The sequence below is a fragment of the Hemiscyllium ocellatum genome, chromosome 43 (genome assembly GCF_020745735.1).
Source record: "Hemiscyllium ocellatum isolate sHemOce1 chromosome 43, sHemOce1.pat.X.cur, whole genome shotgun sequence".
Taxonomy (NCBI): domain Eukaryota; kingdom Metazoa; phylum Chordata; class Chondrichthyes; order Orectolobiformes; family Hemiscylliidae; genus Hemiscyllium; species Hemiscyllium ocellatum.
Window position 1 is genome coordinate 19,780,265 of NC_083443.1, and position 10,691 is coordinate 19,790,955.

Below are 10,691 nucleotides of genomic sequence, written 5' to 3' on the forward strand. Positions count from 1 at the left end.
CTTAAATGGTAAGAGGTTGGAAAGTACATCTGTACAAAGGATGTCCTTGTCAATAAGTCACAGAAAGCTAACATTCAGGTGGAGCAAGCCATTAGGAATACTTAATAGAGGGTACAATTTAAAAATAAAGAGAATGCCATTTGGTCCAAGATGAAGAATTATTTTTAAACTCAGAGTTGCAAATCTTTGGAATTCTCTAGCACAGAGGATTATGGAAGCTCAGTCCTTCAGTATGTTTAAGGTAGAGATCGATAGCTTTCTGATTCCCAGTTGTGTGCAGAGTTACAGGAATGGAGTGAGTAAAAGGCACTGAAGTGTTTGACTAGCCATATTGTATTGAATAGCAAGACAGGCTCAATGACCTACTCCTGTTCCTATATTCCTAAAACAAAATATTAAACAATGAGAACCAATTTGAAGTAATTGAAGGAAACTGAAGTTTATTTTTAAAGGACCACACAGGATAAAAGAATTCTGGAGCAAATGATAAATCAGTCCCCAGTCAAGGTTATAGTGCAGTGAATTTCCCCAGCTCCCCACACTAATCTTGTCATTAGTCCTTATCACTCAACTAAAAATCCCCCAAAATCATATTTATAGTCTTCATAAAATTCCTATTTTCTGAATGTGAAAACTGGAAGAAATTGAAATGAGCACTAAATTAGTTAAATAAAAGCAAAATACTGCAGATGCTAGATATGGAGTCATAGAGATGTACAGCATGGAAACAGACTCTTCAGTCCAACTCTCTGAAACAAACAGAGCGCTGGTGAAACTCAGCAGATTAAGAGTCATCATACCAGACTTGAAATGTTAACCATTACTTTTGCCATAAATGCTGCCAAACCGGAGATTCTCTAGCATTCTTTCTCTTTGTTTAATCATATCAAAGAATCCCTCCAGTATGGAAGCAGGCCATTCGGCCCATTGAGACCACATTTACCCTCCAAAAAGCATCCCACTCAGTCCCATCATTCTCCCCTATTCCTCCAACCTTATATTTCTCATGGCTAATCCAACTAGCTTTGCACATCACTGGATACAATGGGCAATTTAACATGGCCAATCAACCTAAACTGCACATCACTGGACTAAGTTAAAAATCACACAACACCAGGTTATGGTCCAACAGCTTTATGTGGAAGGACTAGCTTTCGGAACACTGTTCCTTATCAGGTAGCTCATGGGCAGGATCATAAGATACAGAACGTATGGCACAAGTGTGTCATGCAACTGATACGATATATTGAACAAACCTAGATTGCTGTTAAGACTTTTAATCTTTTAGAATGGGTTACAGGTTTCAATGAGAGGAAGCCGGAGCACCCAGAGGAAACCCTTGCGGTCGCGGGGAGGATATGCAAACTCCACACAGTCACCCAAGGTAGAACCAAACCCAGATCCCTGGCACTGCCAAGCAGCAGCACTTAACCACTGAGCCATTGTACTGTCCAAAGTTAATTAACTATGTGAAACAGACACCATTTTGCATAAATATGACTGAGAAAGCTGGAGATAGCACAGCAACGTTTGTTACAGACTGATTCACAGAGTAATAGGGTTGTTCTGATGGTGGAAGTTTGAGTAAACTAGGTCTATATTTTCAGAAGTGAGAAGAGTGTAAAGCTCATTCAAAGATTCGACAGGGCAAGAAGCAAAGACACTGAAAGGTTATTTCCTGTACTGTGGAAATTGGAAAGGGACACAGATTGAGGATAAGGAACTGAAATAAAGAGATATTTTTCTCACTCAAAGGATGGTGATTTAATTATAGTTCACAGCCCCAGGGACTTGATGATGCTCTATTGTTAAACTGTGCTCAGTTTTGAAGGAAGATCACTGAACCTGAAACGTTAACTCTGTTTTCTCTCCATAGATGCTGCTGGATGTGTTCAGTCTTCCAGCAATTTCTGTTTGTGTTTCAATCCACTGAGTACAGTTTTGGTCTCCTTATTTAAGGAAGAATTGGAAGCAATTCAGAAGAGGTATATTGGATTGATAAATGGATTATCTTACGAGGAAAAGTTTTAAAGACTGCTACTTTCACTGGAGTGTAGAAGAGTGAGGGATGATTTAATTGAATTACATAAGATCCAAATCAGTCTTGACAAGAAGACATGGAACTGCTGAAAAACTCATGGTCCTCTTTAAGAACGAGGGTGAGGAGAATTTTATTCTTTCAGAGGTTTGTGCACTTTGGAAATCTCTGCCTCAAGTTTTTTTTTATTCATTCATGAACATCACTGGCCAGGCCAGTATTTATTTCCATCTATAATTGTGAAAAGAGCATTGTTATGGGTCTGGAGTCACATGTAGGCCAGACCTGATGAGGATGTCAGTTTCCATCCCAAAAGGACATTAGTGAACCAGACAGGTTTTTCTGACAATCAACAATTGTTTCATGTCATCATCAGAACCTAATTCCAGATTTTATTTGCTGAAAGCCCAATTTTAATAAGTGTATCTCTTTACAACATGCTCAAAAGATTATTTTATGTGGATAAACGCACTAGACAAATAGAACATGGAATGGAGGTAGCCATGGAGTTGTGCAGTCTTCTTATCAATAGGCAGAATGTCTGTCTTCTGGACTTTCGTCCACTATTGCGTTCATTGACATTTCTCTTTCTCAGTATTAAAAATGCCACCCTCCTAGTGTTTGGGTCTATGCAGCTGCTTCTTCTTGAAGTAGGAGTCAGTCAGGTGTGTGGAAATTTTTACTCCTGACAGTTGAATCTTTATAGATGTTGCAATGACAATTTCTAGTGAACTCTCTGCAGTGGGGCATGGTTGAAAGTCAGAGGACCAGTGACAAGCAATAGGGCACAATTAAACTGCTTCAGAAAAATTACACACTTGCCACCTTTGGAAAGCAGTAAGCATGGTAAGCATACTAAGCATACAGTCCCTGGGTGACGGATGCATGAAGGTGCCTTTTGTGCTGTCTGAAAGGTTTGTTATCATAGCTACTCCTTTTGTAAAGGACATCTTCAGAGTGGTTATAGCGTGGCATTTTGCCGATTTTTGGTAACGAACAAGTTTGGTGATTGAAAAAGGGGTATTTTCCTTCAACATCTTCTCATTGACCTAGGAGCTCTGTATTTTTACTTGAGCATGGCTCTCCTTGCATACACGGCAGAGTGGGAATATCTACCATGGTCCCAAGCCACAGGGTGACGTGGTTTCTTTCGTTTCTTTGTCTTTTCTACCAGCGGTTCCTTCTCTCCTTCACCTGTCACTGAATTCAAATTCCACCAACTCCCATGGTGGGATTCAAATCCAGGTACCCAGAACATTCCCTGGGTCTCTGGTGTTGAAAATAGCGTCATTGCATGTTTTCAAAACAGAAGTATATCCTCAGCATGGACGAAGTGGACCAAGAGGTCTGCTTCTGTGCTGTACATCTCTATGACTCTAGTCTTGTGAGGTAAGTGATTCAAAGGTAATTTGGGGGTGCACAGGAATATGGAATCCCAAATGCAAACAGATCAGCCATAATTTTCTGAATAGCAGGATGGCAGGCTCAAGGGTCCCAATAGCCTACATCTTCTTCCAACTTCTACGTCTGTGTCTATTTAATCTAGTGGGAATATCTACCATGGTCCCAGGGTACCATATCTATTTAATGTTAGATAGACAGATTAATGTCTGTTAGGGAATCAAGGAACACGGAGAATGGACAAGAAACTGGAGTTGAAGTTGAAGATCATCTATCAGAGAGTCATAGCATCATAGAGATGTACAGCACAGAAACAGACCCTTTGGTCCAACTCATCCATGCCAACCAGATATCCCAACCTAATCTAGTCCCACTTGCCAACACTTGGTCCATATCCCTCTAAACCGTTCCTATCCACACACCCATCCAGACACCTTTTAAATGTTATAATTGTAACAGCCTCTACGACTTCCTCTGGCAGGTCATTCCATAAACGCACTACCCTCTGGTGAAAAAGTTGCCCCTTAGGTCCCTTTTATATCTTTCCCCTCTCACCCTAAACCTATGCCCTCTCCTTCTGGATTCCCCCACCCCGGGGAAAAGACATTGTCTATTTATCCTATCCATGCCCCTCACGATTTTATAAACCTCAATGAGGTCAGCCCTCAGCCTTTGACGCTCCAGGGAAAACAGTCCCAGTCTATTCAGTCCCTCCTTGTAGTTCAAATCCTCCAACCCTGGCAACATCTTTGTAAATCTTTTTGGAACCCTTTTAGGTTTCACAACATTGGAGACCAGAATTGCATGCAATATTCCAAAAGTGGACTAACCAAAATTCTGCACAGCCACAACATGAACTCCCAACTCCTACACTCAATGCTCTGACCAATAAAGGAAAGCATACCAAACACCTTCTTCACTACCCTATCTATCTACAACTCTACTGTCAAGGAGTTATGAACCTGCACTCCAAGGTTCAGGAACACTCCCTAGGACCTTATCATTAAGTGTGTATGATCTTAAGTCCTGCTAAGATTTGCTTTCCCAAAATGTACCACTTTATGTTTATCTGAATTAAACTCCATCTGCCACTCAGCCCATTGGCCCATCCGATCAAGATCCCATTGTACTCTGAGGTAACCTTCTTCACTGTCCACCACACCTCCAATTTTAGTGTCCTCTGCAAACTTACTAACTATACCTCCTTTGTTCACATCCAAATCATTTATATAAATGATGAAAAGTAGTGGACCCAACAGTGATCCTTGTGGCACACCACTGGTCACAGGCCTCCAGTCTGAAAAGCAACCCTGCACCAACCTCTGTCTTCTACCTTTGAGCCAGCTCTGTATCCAAATGGCTAGTTCTCCCTGTATTCCATGAGATCTAACCTTGCCAACCAGTCTCCCATGAGGAACCTTGTTGAACGTCTTACTGAAGTTCATATACATCACGCCCACCGCTCTGCCCTCACCAATCCTTTTTGTTACTTTTTCAAAAAACTCAATCAAGTTCGTGAGACATGATCTCCCACACACAAAGCCATGTTGACTGTCTCTAATAAGCCCTTGCCTTTCCAAAAAGATGTAAAACCTGTCCCTCCAACAACTTGCCCACCATCGACGTCAGGCTCACGGTCTATAGTTCCCTGGCTTGTCCTTACCACCATTCTTAAATAATAGTATCACGTTAGCAAACCTCCAGTCTTCTGGCACCTCACCTGTGACTATCGATGATACAAACATCTCAGCAAGGGGTCCAGCAATCACTTCCCTAGCTTCCCACAAAATTCTGGGTTACACTTGATCAGGTCCTGGAGATTTTTTCATCTTTATGCGTTTCAAGACATCTAGCACTTCCTCCTCTGTAATATGGACATTTTTCAAGATGTCACCATTTATTTCCCCACATTCTATATCTTCCATGTCCTTCTCCACAGTAAACACTGATGCAAAATACTCATTTAGTATTTCCCCATCTTCTGTGGCTCCACACAAAGACTGCCTTGCTGATCTTTGAGGGGTCTTGTTCTCTCCCTAGTTACCCATTTGTCCTTAGTGTATTTATGAAAACCCTGTGGATTCTCCTTAACCCTATCTGCCAAAGCTATCGCATATCCCCTTTTTGCTGTCCTGATTTCCCTCTTACATATACTCCTACTGCCTTTATACTCTAAGGATTTACTCGATCTATCCTGTCTATACGTGACATGGCTTTCTTCTTTTTCTTAACCAAACCCTCAATTTCTTCAGTCATCCAGCATTCCTTATACCTACCAAACTTACCTTTCACCTGAACAGGAATATACTGTCTCTGGACTCTTGTTATCTCATTTCTGAAGGCTTACCATTTCCAGCCGTTCCTTTACCTGCGAACATCTGCCCCCAATCAGCTTTTGAAAGTTCTTGTGTAATCCTGTCAAAATTAGCCTTCCTCCAATTTAGAACTTCAACTCTTCGATCTGGTCTATCCTTTTCCATCATTATTTTAAAACTAATAGAATTACGGTCACTGGCCCCAAAGTGCTTCCCCACTGACACCTCAGTCACCTGCCCTGCCTCATTTTCCAAGAGTATGTCAAGTTTTGCACCTTCTCTAGTAGGTATATGCACATACTGAATCAGAAAATTTTCTTGTGCACGTTTAACAAATTCCTCTCCGTTTAAACCGTTAACACTATGGCAGTCCCAGTCTATCTTTCAAAAGTTAAAATCCCCTACCGTAACCACCTTACAGATAACTGAAATCTCCTTAAAAATTTGTTTCTCAATTTCCCACTGACTATGAGGGGAACTAGAATACAATCCCAATAAGATGATCATCCCTTTCTTATTTCTCAGTTCCACCCAAATAACTTCCCTGGATGTATTCTGGGAATATCCTCCCTCATTACAGCTGTAATGCTATCCCTTATCAAAAACACCACCTCCCCATATGTCTTGCCTCCCTTTCTATCCTTCCTATAGCATTTGTACCCTGGAACAAGAGACTGCTAGTCCTGTCCATCCTTGAGCCATATTTCTGTAATTGCTATGATATCGCAGTGCCATGTTCCTAACCATGCCCTGACTTCATATGCCTTCTCTGTTAGGCCTCTTGCATTGAAATAAATGCAGTTTAATTTATCAGTCCTACCTTGATCTCTGCTTTGCTCCTGCCTGCTCTGACTGCTTGATTCTTTCCTTTTCTCAACTGTACTCTTTCCTCAGTATCTCGCTGGGTCCCACCCCTCCTCCTTACTAGTTTAGAGCCTGTCTTGATACCAGAAATTTGATTGTTTGTGCTACATTCCCCTGATAGTCCATCACCCCATACATTTTCCAAAACAACATACTTGTTTGAAATGGAGAAAGACATAGAAGACTCCTGTACTACCCACCTACCTTTCCTGAAAGTAACCCATCTACCTAACTGTATTGGAAGCTTTTCTCCCTTCCTATAACTGCTATCCATCACACTCCCAGCTCTTGTAAATTCCTTATTGCCTTTAATTGTCGTTCTAACCGATATTGAATAGCAAACAGGCAGAGAGGTAGATTGTCTTCTCCTGCTCCTCTTATTTCTTATATTATTGTTCTTATTTTCTTATATATTATCGTACATTCAAAATCAATCCCAAAATCAGCAGTAAGTTCACTCCCTATTTATTTTGCTTCACTGTTTCTAGTTCTTTGTATCCAATTTAATTATTCCTATGGAGCTTTTACTAATTGACAAATTACAGACAAAAAAAACATGACAGTAAGATGCATTTAGTGGTAATGTTGCTCCTAAACTAATAAGTGTTTTATTACAGATTTCTCTTGTTCAAATGTATGCTTTGCAAACGATCAAAATATGGCATTGTCTTCGCCATTCTTGTTTCGCTCCTGGTGTTCACTATTTTAGAAGTCCAGAATATTAGGCAGAATCAATTGTTTTTAGAATATCCCATCAATTGGAGGAAACTTTGTTATATTTATTCATTTACACAGCAGATTACCTTGGACTGGAAAGTGTAAATTAAGAATATAAAGTACAAGTTGTGCAACCTCCCGGCATTCTACCTACCCATGGCGTACACATCTCTGCAAGTAACTTTGGAGAGCCGGGGTGTAAGAAAGGTTAAAGAAGCAAGAGAGAATGGAGTGTTTTCTTCAATGATCTGTCACATCTCCATGCATGCAACTGGTTCACTTTCAATATGGTGCTAGCTTAATCACTCCAGAGTCAACTGACAAAGGAAGTTTAGTGCAAACTTCTTGCAGCTGCTGAGATTGATTCATTGCTTTGCAAATTCAGGAAGTTATTTTTCAAAAATATTATTTCTCAAAGCTGTAAAATGTCTCAACAATATTTTCATAATACTGGTCAGCTTGGGTAGAGACAACCACATTTGGTTGTGGCCAATCTACTCAAGTACAGCACATTAACGGATCATGATGAAAGATCTAAAGTATGTCATTCACACATCACAAGCCTTAAGTCATGATCATGAGTCAGAATGAGGAAGCTCATGATGAGGCTTCTTGAGGAATGAAACACACCATTACTTGATATTGATCAAAATGTTGGCCCTCTACTGCCGAAGAACCCAGGCCAATTTGCTGATAAAATGGTATTATGATGCTGGTTCTCTCAGTTTGTCATAACTCTACTGTTGAACCTTTTTTTTCAATGATAGACTGTTAACATGAATATATATTAGCAATTCTAAATTACTGCATCATAAAGTTTATCAATCTACAGGGCATTCAAGATTTTTGTCCTTGTAGGTGACTGAAATTTGTACCTTTGAGCATCATGTCCCAACGATTAAATGGCTTAAAAGTGCCACTTTAGAGAAACTGAGTAAACTTTCCCAGTGTGGTGGCCCAATCAGACTCACCCCTGACTCCAGCTTATTTTGTGATTTCAGCACACGTACATTATTGTGACAAGTGTGTCTGCCTGAAGTAAGGTAGAAATTGGAGATCTCCGGTAGTCTTACAGTATAACACTGTGAGAAACCTCAGCAGAATGGGCTGCATAATTCAAGAGGGCTGAATGAATATCTGGATAGGGGCATAACACCTGTTGTGACATATAGTGTTTCCTGTATTCCATGATTAGTCAGATAGACTGCACTTGTCTTGTTTATTTAAATGTAAACTAAGAACCGTACCAGAATCCTTCCAACAGACTGTATTGTTAGGTCCAGGAAGGTCTCCCCATTCCTGATGAAGGGCTTATGCTCGAAACGTCGAATTCTCTATTCCTGAGATGCTGCCTGGCCTGCTGTGCTTTGACCAGCAACACATTTTCAGCTGTGATCTCCAGCATCTGCAGACCTCATTTTTTACTCCAGGAAGAAATAGACAATATTAAAAAAACCTGGATTTGACCACATGAGAGTTTACCCACGTCATAGTTAAGTACTGTTGGAATATGAATTTCAGTAAGTAATGCTCCAATAGTCTATGAAATGGGGGTTGGTCACAAACAATAAAGTGAAATCTAACACTGGAAAATGTGAACTTTCTGACATTACACAACTTCATATGATTTAATTTTCGAAAGTGTGTCTGTAAGTGACTCTGCCAATCCAATCTAAATCAAAAACCAAACTTGCCAAACACTATTAAGAATTGCCTGATCTAGGCTACTGCGTTGTAACAATAACAAAGCTACCATTTCACACAATACACAATTAGATTGCTTTTTATGTCTGGCATATGAGAGAGAGAGAGAGAGAGAGAGATGGATCAATTCAGATCCAGAAATCCATCTACTGTCTGGAACCAGATCAAATGGGAACAGATCCTAAAACTTGTTTGCTCATCGGTGTAGTATTTTATCTGTGTTAGGTTTCACTGATCTTCAGCTAGATATATTCAACGTAATCAACTATCCTGATCTCTCAGTGATCTATTTCCCATAGAACATAAAGTGGGGGTTTTTTTCGGTCAAGGTTTGTCAGCAAACAGACAGTATCGCTCAGGGATTCAGGGGGAACAGTACACCCAGCGATGGAGCTCTGGCTCTGGGGTCTGGCTGTAGCCCTGAGGACCCTCACAGCTGGGCCTTGATAACAGTCCCACTAGCACCGGCTTAAAACACCCTTCGTAGCTGTTACTTACCCCCACAGACACGTTCCGTGTCAGGAGCATATACTGCTTCTTCTGTTAATGCCGGAGCCCGGCCCCCATGTCAGATGAACACCAAGGGAAAACTCCACCTCATCGTCAGCTTCCCACACACACAACATTACACAGCGTCCCCTGCAGCCCCGCACAACTCGGAGAGTGGACTCCACACACACTGCCACCTACAGCACTGGAGGGACATTAAACACCACACAACACCCAGAGTGGACTCCACACACACTGCCACCTACAGCAGTGGAGGGACATTAAACACCACACAACACCCAGAGTGGACTCCACATACACTGCCACCTGCAGCAGCGGAGGGACATTACACACCGCACAACTCGGAGAGTGGACTCCACACACACTGCCACCTACAGCAGTGGAGGGACTTTACACACCGCACAACACCCAGAGTGGACTCCACATACAGCGCCACCTACAGCAGCGGAGGGACATTACACACCGCACAACTCGGAGAGTGGACTCCACACACACTGCCACCTACAGCAGTGGAGGGACATTAAACACCACACAACACCCAGAGTGGACTCCACATACAGCGCCACCTACAGCAGCGGAGGGACATTACACACCGCACAACTCGGAGAGTGGACTCCACACACACTGCCACCTACAGCAGTGGAGGGACATTACACACCGCACAACACCCAGAGTGAATTCCACGCACACTGCCACCTGCAGCAGCGGAGGGACTTTAAACACCGCACAACACCGAGAGTGAACTCCACACACACTGCCATCTGCAGCAGTGGAGGGACATTACACACCGCACAACACCCAGGGTGAACTCCACACACACTGCCACCTACAGCAGCGGAGGGAATTACACACCGCACAACTCAGAGTGTGAACTCCACACACACTGCCACCTGCAGCAATGGAGGGACATTACATACCGCACAACACCAAGAGTGAACTCCACACACACTGCCACCTGCAGCAGTGGAGGGACATTACACACCGCACAACACCAAGAGTGAACTCCACACACACTGCCACCTGCAGCATTGCAGGGACAACAAGTCCCACACGACGCGAATCATGGATTCCAGTTGCAGCGCCACCTGCAGACCCGAAGGGACAACAAACCCTGAGAGAGCTGCGAGTTTAACAGAAGTACG

The 10,691-nt window shown here is 42.2% G+C and overlaps 1 protein-coding gene and 1 pseudogene across 1 annotated transcript in view; both read right to left on the reverse strand.

Moving 5' to 3' along the window:
• The window catches only part of samd8 (sterile alpha motif domain containing 8), a 63,679-nt gene extending 54,034 nt beyond the window's left edge, over positions 1–9,645 (reverse strand). Inside the window, exon 1 of the mRNA XM_060854218.1 lies at positions 9,538–9,645. The gene's annotated coding sequence lies outside the window, so the exon portion shown is untranslated. The remainder of the gene's footprint in view (positions 1–9,537) is intronic.
• LOC132834960 (large ribosomal subunit protein eL6-like) lies at positions 2,602–7,493 on the reverse strand (annotated as a pseudogene).
• Positions 9,646–10,691: the final 1,046 nt, after the last annotated feature.